The following is a 14,258-nucleotide window of genomic DNA, read 5'->3' as shown; positions in this document are numbered from 1 at the left end:
TTGGAGATATCGATAAGTCAATTATTCACTAGGGAACTCAAAGTTATCGAAAAGTCAACATTCATTAGAGAACTCTGAGTTATCGATAAGTCAAATTTTACTAGAGAACTCAGAGATATCGACAAGCCAAAGTTCACTAGAAAACTTTGAGTTATCGACAAGTCAAATTTGACTAGAGAACTCTGAGTTATCGAAAAGTCAATATGTCACTAGAGAAATCAGATATATCGATAAGTCAAAGTGAAGACATGAAGATTAGAGAGCTCGATAAGCCAAATTCTCTTATAGAGAACTCAGAGACCTCTACAAGTCAAATCAACTATGGAGTATTGGAGATCTTGATAAGCCAATATACTTATCGAGATGTCAAGATCTGTATATGCCTAACTAGAGATCTCGAGGTAAAATTCAAAAGTACAATTTGCAGACCAGTTCAATATCCAAGATTAACAATCCACAAACAATCCAACCAGTTGGATTGACAAGTCTACAAAAAGCAGCTTGAAGAGTGTGCAAGATCAAGGGTGAAGATTAACTGACAAAGGAAGATCAAAGTTAACACAGTATGCAAAGATATGCTAAGCCAGAAATGGAAGATATACTTTTCATAAAATTGAAATGATAAGTGACAGTTTACTAAAGTTAATAGCATGTCTTATTATACACTCTGTAAACCAGTAGTTAACTATGATATAAAGTTAACACTGGTCCTTTGTTAGTTGTAACAATTAGATCAGGAATTCTTGTATTCTCTCAAGATAGAAGCTAAACTCTTTAACAACAAAGAGCCTAGAAATTTTGTAGCAAAACATTCTTAATTTTAATATAAAATTAAGTGAATTTTAAAAGATCTGTGTTATTCATAGCTGCATGTTTTATTTATGTTATAACACATCTTACTGCAAGATTTGATTTACTTTATTCAAAACCAAAACAGTTCAAGAAAAGCATAAAAACACTAAAACACATTCACCCCCTTCTCTGTGTGTAATTCATTACCTAACAAGTGGTATCAGAGCAAAATCTGAAGAATGAATACACAGAAAATCAGTAGCATTAAAATTCCTACCTTTGACAAAGCTAACTACAGTCTTTTGAAAAAGAAAATGTTGCTGTTTATCAAGATGGTCAATCCACTATATATTCAGATTCTAAAAAATGGCCCTTCACTACTATGGTTAGAGTTGAGGAATCTACAGATGGTGATATGGTTATTCCAGCTCATTATGCTCCAAAAGACCCTGCTGAGTACTCTGAGCCTGAGAAAGAAAAAGTTTCCTTGGATAGTGGCTTGCAGCTTATTTTGATTGAGTCACTTGATAATGTAATGTACAACAACATTGTCAAGTATGACACAACTAAGCAGATCTGGGAAAAGATTGAAATACTCTGTGAGGGAACTGAAGAAGTTAGATCTAATCAAAGAAGGATACCGATTTCACAATATGAAGGCTTCATGGCTAAGCCAACGAAGAAGTTAGATATAATCAAAGAAGAATACTGATCTAATCACAGTATGATTCACCTCATCATTTATTTATTAAAAATTATCAATTATTGTATAATTAATACATACATACATAAATATATGCATTCATACATGCGTACATACGTACATACATATATATATATATAAATTAATACATAGACATTCACACACTACAAGAAAATGGTGATAGACATCACCCCATATACATTGCTATCAATAACAACCGATGTTAAAAAAAATGTTAACATCGATAAATTCAAAAATGATAGTAAAGATGATGTTATACATCAATTGTAAAAAAACAATGAATAAACTACATTTTAAAAATATGAAAAAGTAGCGGATAACTTTCCCCCCTTATGAAAAAATATTCCCCTCTCTTAAAATTTCTTTTAGGCCCCCACCCTAATCTTTTCCCTCTTTTCCCAAGTCTCCTCGTCACTTTCATTCTCAAATGTCACCTTCTCTCTTTTTCTCGCCTCTCAAAAACACACATACCCACATAAAATCAAAACACACACCCTTTCAGGGTTTGAATCGTAATTTTTTCTGCAAAATCAAAACCCTATATCCACAAAAAGTCAATCCACTTTCAGTTACATGTAACACTAATTTTTATTTGTGTTGAAAATTGATCGGTTAAAAACAGAATCTAAAGCTTGAATCGGTTTATTATCTTCAATTAAGATAATTGGGGCGCTAAGAAAAGGGGTGGTGGAGGTGGGTTTGAGAGATCAGTTTGCCTGTTTTCCTCATTATGTAATTTAAGGCCATGTCATGGTTCTTGATTTAAATAATTGTTCTTGATTTTTTATTTTTCTGATTAATTAGTTTTTTTTGAATTGTTTTGTTGGTGTTTTTGTTTATCCTCTTGATTTGTTGTAAATATATATATGTTTGTGATTTTATTAGTTGTTTGGATTTTGTTGATAAGCAAGATGGCGTGCGGTGATGAAAATAATTCTGAAGGAGGAGTTAGGCATGTGCATTCTCAAGATTCGATAAAATTATTGTCGGGTTTATGGTGTTCTAGATGATGTATTTGTGTATGTGTTTGTGTTTTGTTACATGGAGTTTAGTGGATGGAAATAGGTAGGTTGCTGCTGGGATTAATTGGGAGAACACGAGTACCATCAACCCGAACTTTGCAGTGGCTTCACCGTACCCTGTCCAAATTGACAGGGTAATTCCTAATACCTTATTTAACTATTTTTGTTTAATATTCCGATATATCTTTGTTTGTGTACCTAGTCTGATCTTGGTCATGGGTGTTTTTGGTGTTATTAAAATCGCACCAAATATTATTTGCAATGAGAACCGGTTTTAAACTTAAATGTCGGATGATAGGACTTGTTAATATATGAACGGATTGTTCCAACTTCTCAATTGATCTTCCATTTTTTAGTGTCCATACTTGCATTTTGACCTTCGTTAAAAATGAAAACTATTGTTTTGGAAATTATACATTCATTGTTTGGGCTCTTAATATGTAGTAACTTAACTTCTTGATTCACACCCTTCTTTTTTTTATTTGACCTTAATTTTTCCAGGATACAAACTTTGAATAACCGGAAAGAGGTTCTGTCGCAAGCCAAGCTCATTGTAAGAATTTATTAAAAGCTGATGATTATGGTATTTTGTTTACTTAGGTTTATATTTTCTTCTTCTAATTTACACACATATGTTTTACTGTATTTTTCAAAGTCGTGATATGTATTATTAAGCACATTCAGTAGTTAAATATATGTTTTCCTAGAGATTTATGAATAACCGTGATATGTATAATATGTGTGCAGAAATATTACCTTAAAAAAGAAAAGAAAAGTTGAATACAGCTCCAAAACCCGCATAAGAAGTAGTAGACTCGGTTACTGAAGGTGTAAAGGAAGTTGTGAATCTGCTCACCACCGAGACCTTATGTTTGAGCAGGATATATACTACTGGTCAGGAGAGTAAAGAATATCGAGCAAGACTTGTAGTATAAAAGTTTAAGTGTTTTTATTTAATGTTTCGATGCATCTTTATTTATTGTATATTGGAATCTTTTGCAATAGTTTGATTTTAATGATGATAAAATTGTTGATTATTTATATGTGATTGATTCTTTTTTGTTGCATATTTGGATATATATAGTTAAATATATAAACATAGATTCAGCAACAAAAAATATATATAAACATAAACATTAGTTCTTGACTGTGTCTTATACAGTTTTTCACATCGGTTAGTTAGTTAGAAATGATGTATTATACTATTTTTCACATCGGTCCAAAAATGATATGAAAAACAGGGACCTTTTACTACACTCACGAATATATCATTTTTATCAGTTTACACATCAGTCCTGAACCGTTGTCTATTGACGTTTTTCTTGTAGTGACACACATACATACTCGTACAATTGTATTTGTCATCGATCTAACATCGTCCTTCAACATAATGAAATGGCGAAATATTATATTTAATTCAATGAAATAAAAAATAAAATAAACTATTTATACAGACATGTACGATTTATACTTCACTATTAATCATTTTATGACATCATATACTCCCACCTGGGACGGAGAGTATCATATGTCATTTAGTGAGTAAACTTACAGTACTGACGTCAATTGCCCGTATAGTATGACTAATCAATCACATTTTTAATACATAAATATATTAAATAATTAAAAAAATAAATTAATAATTATTTTATATTTAGACTGATTGATATACATCAGGCACACGTAATGACTTGTATCTATTTTACTTTCTAAGCATTAACATATTACAAATACCATTTATTTTGAAGCGATAAAAAATGTATACTAACATAATTTATTATTTCATGCGAATGCACCATTGCAAACATATTTTAATCACTCGTGCTCATATGTATAAACAAATAAATTATTTGTCTATTAGGTAACAACATAAATATATCGTCAACAATTACATCAAAAACAGTTTCAATTGCACAATTTAGAGTATGATCGTGCATTGCACAGGTTATAGAGCTAGTTTATAATAAAAATTGACAGATGACCAACATCGGTAGAATTTGGGGGTCAATAAAGACCTTATTCTTTGTAATGAAATTTCTAATGCACAAAATTAACTGAAAAACTCTTTCCATATATATTTTCAAAATATTCTCGATTATTGAGTTTGTGACAAAAAATCCAGAATTTTTTTTACGAACAAATATTATCCGTTGAAAATAATTTTCGAGGAAAAGATTTTGAAAATGGCTTCACATTTTTTTTCTAAGAAAATGTATTAATATATGAGAAATATTTTCCAAAATCCAGAATTTCTCGTTAAATAAAATGTGCCCATATGCTAATTGAAGTATTATAATATACTAGTATATTACCCGTGTGATGCACAAATTGCTTTTAACATTTGAATGATTTTAAATAATATATTTTGATATATATTTTCAATAGTTGAAAAATAAATTGAAAAATATAATAAGTTATAATAATAAATATTTTGTGATAATTTGAGGCTTGACTGAAAATAAGTAATATAATATAATATGTTGTTCACGAGACTCGAGCCTTGAACCTTTAGAAATTGATAAAATAAAGAATATAAAATTTTAAATATAATAATTTGTTGACGAGGTTCGAACCCTGAATCCATGATAACAGTTTAAATATTAATATAATATTATTTTATTATTGCATCCAACGGTTCTCATCTATCTGACTTTAGATCTGACGGTTATTATTTGTCGTACCAAACAACTGTACTGAACAACCGATCAACAACTACCAAATAAAAGGTGTTCTGCTTATAATAGTATAATATAGATCTTAGTAAATATTATTTTTTGAGTAAAATGAAATTGAAAATACGATAGTGCACTCTAGATTGTGCTGAATTATGTATTGTTTGTGTATTTAGGGGCAATTTTGTCTTTTCACTTCCACTGTACTCTGAAAATAAAAAAATCTGCTATGTAAGTAACATTTCCTTATATCTTACAATATTACTTTAATTACACTTTTTTGTCCATTTTTCCTGTTATTTTTTTTGGTCAAGGTGTACATACTCATACATAGATATACTCCATGGAAGGAATTTCTTTCATTCAAGAAAGTTTATCATCTAATCGAAAGATATGTAATATAATCTTGAAGAATAGACAGTAAAACTTTAATGTCCGAAATAGGAATCTTGAAATGAGATTTACGCCACATCTTACCTGAAAAACAGCAGTAAAATTAATTAAATTTTTTGACGAGTATACATAATCCATAAAAATTACATAATTAGCAAAAAGGGACTTATGTGATTCACGAGGATAAAGAAGATATTCAGTAAACGTGTCTCTCTACTCGTGCTTCCAAATCAAAAATTACATAAAGTGATACAAAAATGTCACCAATATGGGAATATCGTCATAAATGGCACCTCCATGTAGGCACAAAAGTCACCATTTGTGACACAAATACGAATTTATTCATTTAAAAGTCAATTTGAGCAATTAAAACTATAATTAAAAAGATAATACACCAAGTATATAAATTAAAATAAAGAGAAATAATGGGTAGTATCTGACTATTTATAAAGTACACAAAATGTGGATTAAAAATAAGCAAAAACAGAAACTAAAATTAAGCTCAGAAAAATACTAATTACCTTCAAAGCTTAAAACTTTGATTCCCTGATATATTCAACTTATATGCATCAAATGCTCTTTCAATTCCAAAATTAGAGCAAATCAGAGCATTTAACTCCAATAATGCTACTATTTTACTGAAGTCTCAAAAATTTCTAATTAAATGCGTATTTAATTTCTAATTAAATTTCTAAATGCTAATTCAATTGCATTTTCGCCGTTATTTAATTATACATTTAGCATCGAATTTTGTATTTTATTATTTACTTGGTAATATTTTTTTTAGTACCGTCATTAGACTAAGAAATCAACGGATTACGGAAGCCCGAATACAAAACTTTAAACGTCTGAGCTCAATGAGTCGAAAAAGAAAAGAAAACTAAAGTTTGGAGATGGGATCGGGGCCATTAGGTCATTAAACCACGAGGGAATAAGATTAATTCAACTGTTAATGTGGGGTTTTCAAGTGGCTCTCGCTGTCATATATTTTTAAGTTATTGACTGTGTCACTTGAATTACCGATAATGATTAATGAAAAGAATGGTATCGCGATAAAACCCATTCTAGCCGCCTCCCTCCTCTTCTCTCCTCTCCTAGCTAGGGTTTGTTTATTTTCAAGTAAATCAAGGGGCTTCCACTTGTTTTTCCGGTGGAAAGCCCCAACCCTTCATTCTCTTTTGTTCTTATTAATTTTCCTTCAATAAAACCCAATTTTTTGGGTGTTTGCGTGTCTCTCCTTTTGGAGTGTGTGTTTTGTCTCTTCTTTTGGAGTGTGTCTCTCCTTTTGGAGTGTGTGTTTTGTCTCTTCTTTTGGAGTGTTTTATTATGTTTTTGTTTAATTATGATTGGGTTTATTTCGTGTTGAATCGGTTGAGAACGAGTTTATTGATATTCTTGGTGGTCTGCAAAGTCTGCATCGAATCTGGAGCGGTGTTGATTATTGCAAGAGCTCACCTTTCACAACCAAAGATTGTTCATCTTTCACGTGTTTACACTTTCGGCATGTCTATAGCTGGTATCCGGCATGTAGATAGCTGAGGTGTTTTCGGCATGTCTATAGCCGGTGTCCGGCAAGTAGATAGTTGTGGTGTCGTTTTTCCAATCTCAGTGATTGGTGTTTTTGAACATTGGGCTAACAATGGTTTTTATGTGATATGGTCAATTGCGATGTTGCTATTTTTAGAGATGTTGGCACAATTTGGATTGCTCGGGATGTCTTTGATTTCGTTTTTAATTTCAAGAATTTTTAAATTCTATGTGTTAAACGATCAGGAAACAAATCATCTAATTGTTTTTAGTATGATATTTGTTTTACCACCTGGTTGTATCGACAGTTGAGGGTTTGTCCCGACTGTATTATATTGAAGTTAATGAAAGTTTTCTGCATTTGTCAAAAAAAAAAAAAGAATGGTATCGCATTATTACTGAAAAATGACTACACACGGTGTATTTTAAATTAGAAGTCAGTAAAAGAGATATTCCAAGGAAAGTTTTTGCTTGCTTGTTTAGCTATTCGTGGTATAACATTTGTTAGAGTATGGAATCATAAATGTTTGAAGCTAACCTGATTTAGGTACTGTTTTTTGACAGGAAAGATGAATTTAAGAAGTAAAATGTAAAAGTTGATTCTTTTAGCCAGTACTTCGTGATAACTAACGGTATCTTACTCACTCCATGTTGATGTTTCAAACCTTGTCAAAGAACTATTTCACACTCTCCGAGTAAGAATGTGTATGAAGAAATTAAAGAAAATATCTGTTTGGTGCAAGCATCCACGTCTTCTTATGTATGTAACAACTAACAACTAACAAGCGTGTGCACAAGAGTGTCATCATGTTCATCAGTGCGAATTTTTTTAGGGTCTAAAAGATAAAGAACCTCTGAATTGAGTATCAGCATCTGAACTACTTTAATATCGAATACATTCGAATGTAGATAAATATCACATTAATCTACAAATTTTTGAAGGAAAATTAAGAACAGAGCATAGGCTTGTTAGCAGGGTTCTAAATGGATGTGAAATGCATATCATATTACAATAACTGAATCATATATATTTATATCTACGGGCAAGCTTTAGTTCTTCTCTAAGAAGAAATTTGAATCTGCCATCGTCTCTTTCCCGTCAACGGGCTCCATTCCCTCGATGAATCCCAGACTTTCTGAGTAATTGAAGCAATTGAAAATGGGTTCTTCTTACGAGCCTTCTTTAAGAATTTTGATTGTCCGGGTTTCTGGATTGATGCCGTATAATCTCCAACTATCTGAACTCACAAACAAAATGTCACCATTCCTAAAACACGGTATTAGTCCATTCAACTCGATATCAGGCTCTTAACATCTAAATGGTCCAATATTTATCTTGCTCCAGTCACTACGTCTCAGGTTGAAAATATGTACATCAATTGTTTTGGCAAAGTACGTGCCTTGGTCGTGTACCATGATCGCGATAGAATCTCTGATATTCATTAAATCACAAATTTTATCCTCTATATATTCAACACTGAGACTAGGGATCAAGCTGAAAACCTCATGCTGAACATCGAAAGAATACACAACCAGACTAATTTTCACATTCAGAATTTCTTCACTCAACCAAAAAGGAGATCCATTGACGATTGTAGGCTGTGTTTGGTTGTTAATATCCCCACTATAAAGGATATTGGACGGAGCAATATTTTTCCAGCAGGCAGATTTGCATGAATAAACATCAACTGCTAATTATGGTTGTTTTTCGATGAGGGTACCATACATTACTTTAAAATCATTGGCAACCGAATCAAAACCAAATCCTAAAAGAGTACTGAACATTCGGGCACCTTTCTTTCGGAGAGCTGGTGGAATCACCAAGCACTGATTTGTGGCAGGGTTCCAAATTGTGAAATTTATTTCTTCTGAATGATCGTACGAAGGAGATGTTATCCACAATTTACGATTAATACAAACAAATATACGAATAACATATGGGACAATAAAAGGATATAAGAAGAGAAGTTCTCGAGTCCAGCGTCTACCGTCTCCTTAAAGCTATTACGGCCGTCACCGTATGTGCGAGTCGTTAGCCTCCCAGGATAAAACGAGAAAACGGCGTTGTTGCACGAACAGCGCATTCGGCGAACAAGAACGGAGCAAAAAACTATCACCTGAAGAGAAGAGGATTTGTGTCTAGGAGACGGTTGTGTGATATATTTTGAATGAATGAATAACCCTAAACCTAATAATGATAATATATAGGCTCGAGGGAAACGTGTGCGCTACTTTACGCGTAATTAAATAAAACGCATTAATTAATAATCAAATCCGTAATTGAATCAGAATTATTATTATGCCAAATCAATTATAATAATTCGTAATCAAAACGAATTAAGAATTTAAGAGCCCAAACCCAGTGGAAATTAAATTTAGCAAAACTAGTCCGTAATTTATTCGGGTCAGTTTTCTGCTACATTCGTTTCCGCACGTCGCACACACGGGCAAGCTCGAAAGCTCCGCAAGCCTCGGATTGCCCCTCGAAAGCCCAAGATTTGCACCCCCTGCGCGCACGTAGGTGTTGGAACAATACATAAGTAACACATTTGAATACTACATAAGTGTTTTACTATATAAAGCTATGCATTCTCCTTTACAAATTCAATGTGGGACTTTCATTATTTTACACAAATTTCCACAACTAAGGGACTAACTTCGGATGATCATATCTCATCCATCTCTTAGTCATTTTGAGTGATTCAAAGTGCCTCGGAAAGCTCTCCCGGAGGAGAACACGTTCCAAGTGTCACTTGTCACGCGCACGCGACATTCGTCCACTCAAACTATGGCTCAAATTGACTCGACAATGTGGGACTACTACCCATATTTTCCAGCAATCCCCCACATGGATGAGATTGATATTTCAGTAGCACACACCAGATAGACATACACGGAGTTTGACTTAGTGATAATTTCTTCGATCAGATATAACATACGATAGGTAAAGAATGCTCCTTGAACCTCCGCTCGAATAAGCATACCGACTTTACTGGTAGACAGTAGACATGTTTCTCCTTGAACTGTTCGACCTTTTGTGTAAACGATGATATACTTATCACTATATCCTTTCTGAGTCGTTCAGTTCTCATGAGTATGTCCATTTTGGCCATGGAACATCGTCCTGGTTCTGCAGGAGTTTCTAAAGAATTTTTCCTCGCAATTCTCCTTTAAAGCGACCCCACTTCTCTCCCACATAGGTGATCTTTATCTTATAGAGTAACCTGCATTTACTCAACTAAATTACATGCGTTCACTACTGAACTCCATGTATTACTCAAAAGATCATTAAAAGCTAAAAGGCTTAACCTCGTACCATACGGGTCTCACTGTTTCCTCATCATAGGAACAGGCCAAGGGTTTCCCCCACAGTGATTTGGTCATCATGATTAGTTGGCCCATTGAACCAAGTTCTTGGGATCTCCAGTCAGCATTGGTTGGGTGTCCACCATGACGCCGTTAAGCAACAGGCTTAAGGCCCATCCCTCTCGATGATTTCTCAACCACTTCTCTTGATAACCCTTTGGTTAGCGGATCCCCAATATTATCCTTTGACGGTATATAGTCAATAGTGATAATTCTGGTTGAGATCAATTGTCTAATAGAACTATGTCGTCGTCGTATATGACGCGACTTTCCATTGTACATCGTGCTCTGTGCTCTACCAATAGCGGATTGACTGTCACAGTGTATCCCTATTGCAGTCACAGGCTTTGGCCATCTTGGAATATCCTCTAAAAATTGGCGTAAATATTCAGCCTCTTCGGCACATTTATCTAGTGCCACGAACTCAGCTTCCATCGTGGAATGAGTTATCACAGTTTGCTTTGAGGATTTCCATGAGATTGCTGTGTCAGCTAGTGTAAACACATAACCACTCGTAGACTTTAGAGCCTTCGTGCTGGATATCCAAATCGCGTCAATATATCCCTCTAATACTGCTGGATATCTTCCATAATGTAGTCCATAGTCTCGAGTTCCTCTCAAGTACCTCAGTACCCTTATGATCGCTTTCCAGTGATCAATTCCCGGATTACTTGTAAACCAACTCAACTTGCTGATTAAGTATGCGATGTCTGGTCTCGTACAACTCATTAGGTACATCAGACTTCCAATTATCCTCGATTATTCCAACTGGGAAACCGCTACACCTTTGTTCTTGGATAGATGTAAAGTCATATCCACAGGTGTCCTAGCTTTCTCAAGGTCATCCTTAAGAAACTTCTCAAGGATCTTGTCAACATAATGAGGTTGACTCGGTGCAAGTCCTTTTGATGTTCTAGAAATTTGGATTCCTAGAATCACATTTGCTAGTCCCATGTCTTTCATGTCAAATCTTGCCTTTAGCATGTCCTTTATAGATTTGATCACTTTATCATTGCTTCCGGCAATAACTAGCTCGTCTACATACAATGTCATCATGACATAACCATTGTCATTGTCCTTGACATAACTGATTTCATTATCTTTGTAATAGGCACATCTATCACATTCATTGATCTTGAAGCCATTGGCCAGCACGACCTCATCAAATTTCTCATGCCATTTCATAGGCGCTTATTTCAAGCCACACAGTAACTTCACTAATCTACAGACTTTCCTCTCTTGGCCCGGAATAATGAATCCTTCAGGTTGTTCCATATAGATTTCCTCATCTATATCTCCATTTAGGAAAGCTGTTTTCACATCCATTTGATGTACTACTAAATTTCGCATTGGAGCGATAGCAAACATCATCCTTATAGATGTTATTCTCGTTACCGGAGAATATGTGTCAAAGTAGTCAAGACTTTTCTGTTGCTTGTATCCTTTAATTACAAGTCTTTCCTTGTACTTGTCGATAGTACCATAAGTTTTCAACTTCTTCTTGAAAACGCACTTGCTGCCTAACGGTTTACAGCCGTTTGGCAAATCAACTAATTCCCAAGTATGATTTTACAGAATTGAATCAACTTCATTTTTAATGGCCTATTTCAACATGGGGCCATCGGGTGAGGTAACCGCTTCCTTATAGGTTTTCAGGTCACCTTCCTCGAGCAAATATGTCATAAAGTCAGACCCATAGGATTTCTCCGTACATTGTCTTTTGCTCCTTCTCACTACCCCCACATTTTCGTCCTCACTTTCTTTACTCTCATTATTGTCCTCTATAGACTCATGAGCTCGTTTAGACGTTGTAGGAGGTTCGTTTCCTGGATTGCAGGGAAATGTCATCTCAAAAAATGAGGCATTCCTAGATTCCATAATCGTATTCTTCTGAATGTCGGGAATCTTGGAATCATATACAAGAAACTGATATGCAGTGCTATGTGGTGGATATCCGATAAAGATACAATCCACAATCTTTGGACCAAACTTCACCTTCTTAGGTGTAGGGACCGGTACCTTTGTCAGGCACCCCCACACTTTCAGGTGTTGGTAACTTGGTTTCTTTTTCTTCCATATTTCATAAGGACTTACATCCTTATTCTTGCGCATATTAATATTTAAAATATTATTCGCGCTTAAGATGGCTTCCCCCCCACATCGACTGTGAAAGTCCAGAGCTTATCAACATCGCATTCATCATTTCTTTGAGAGTGCGATTCTTCCTCTCAGCCACTCCATTTGACTGAGGGGAGTATGGTGCAGTGACCTCATGGATTATACCACGTTGTGAACAGAATTTCCAAAGGGTTCAACATATTCACCTCCACGATCACTTCGTATCGTTTTGATTTTCTCAGTTTGTTGTGTCTCAACTTCTTCCTTATAGATTTTAAATTTATTTATAGCTTCGTCTTTGCTTTTCAGCAAATATACATAGCAGTATTTTGTACAGTCATCTATGATAATGAAATACTTGATTCCTCCTCTAGTTGGAGTGAATTTTAAATCACATATATCGCTATGTATTAAGTCTAGCACTTTGGTGTTTCTTTCCACATGTTTAAATGATGATCTCGTTAATTCTTCCTCAACACAAGTCTGACACTTATGCTTTGTATCAATTGTTAATTTTGGTATGTATTCTTTTACACTTAACTTTCGTAAAGTGTCATAATTAACATGTCCTAATCTAGCATGCCATAAATTAGGAGACTCAAACAAGTAAGCGGAAGAATTCTTCATTTCATTATCGTCCTTAATGGACATAACATTGAGCTTAAATAGCCCATCGGTTACATAGCCCTTGCCTACACACATACCACTCTTAGACAAAACAACTTTATCTGACTCAATTACAATACGAAAGCCATGCTTATTCAACAAAGAACCAGACACAAGGTTTTTGCAAATATCAGGTACATATAATACATTCTTCAAAGTCAGGTTCTTCCCAAAGGTCATTTTCAGAATCACCGTGCCTTCACCTTCAACGGTAGAATCGCTGAATTGCCCATGTAAAGCTTCTCACCAGCATCGGAAGCCATAAGGCTAGAGAAAACCACCTATTCTGAGCAAACATGCCTAGTAGCACCAGTATCAATCTACCACTCACGCAGATTAGAGCCGACCAGGTTCACTTCATAGACCGTAGCACAGAGGTTTATGTCACCTATCTCCATGGACATGTGATCGACCATGTTTGCTTCTTTCTTCTTGTAGGCCTTTTTGGGCTTCTTGCAATCAGAAGACCTATGACCCACTTTATCACAGTTGTAGCACTTCCCTTGGAATTTCGATTTTGAAATCCCTCCCTTGGGTGCCAGTTTTGCCCCTTTACCAGAAGTGGCCTTCTTTGGCTTGGAGCTTTCAACGTGATCCACCATGTTTGCCTTCTCAGTAGCAACATTCGTCTTTTTCTCATATCCTCTGTTGTCTTCTTCAATGCGAAGTCTGAAAATCAGATCCTCCATGGTCATCTCCTTTCGCTTGTGCTTAAGGTAGTTCTTGAACATTTTCCATGCAGGTGGCAGCTTTTCAATCACAGCAACAACTTGAAAAGATTCACTAATGATCATTCCTTCATCATGAATTTCATGAATGATCCCCTGCAGTTCATGCATCTGACTGACCACAGTCTTAGAATCCGTCATCTTATAGTCAAGAAAATGGCCAACAATCCACTTCTTTGTCCCAGCGTCCTCGGTTTATACTTATGGTCAAGTGACTCCCATAAGGCCTTAGCTGTTGGCTTCGATCTAT

The sequence above is a fragment of the Apium graveolens genome, chromosome 10, assembly GCF_009905375.1.
Source record: "Apium graveolens cultivar Ventura chromosome 10, ASM990537v1, whole genome shotgun sequence".
NCBI classification, from domain to species: Eukaryota; Viridiplantae; Streptophyta; class Magnoliopsida; order Apiales; family Apiaceae; genus Apium; species Apium graveolens.
Note: the sequence above shows the minus strand (reverse complement) of the source record.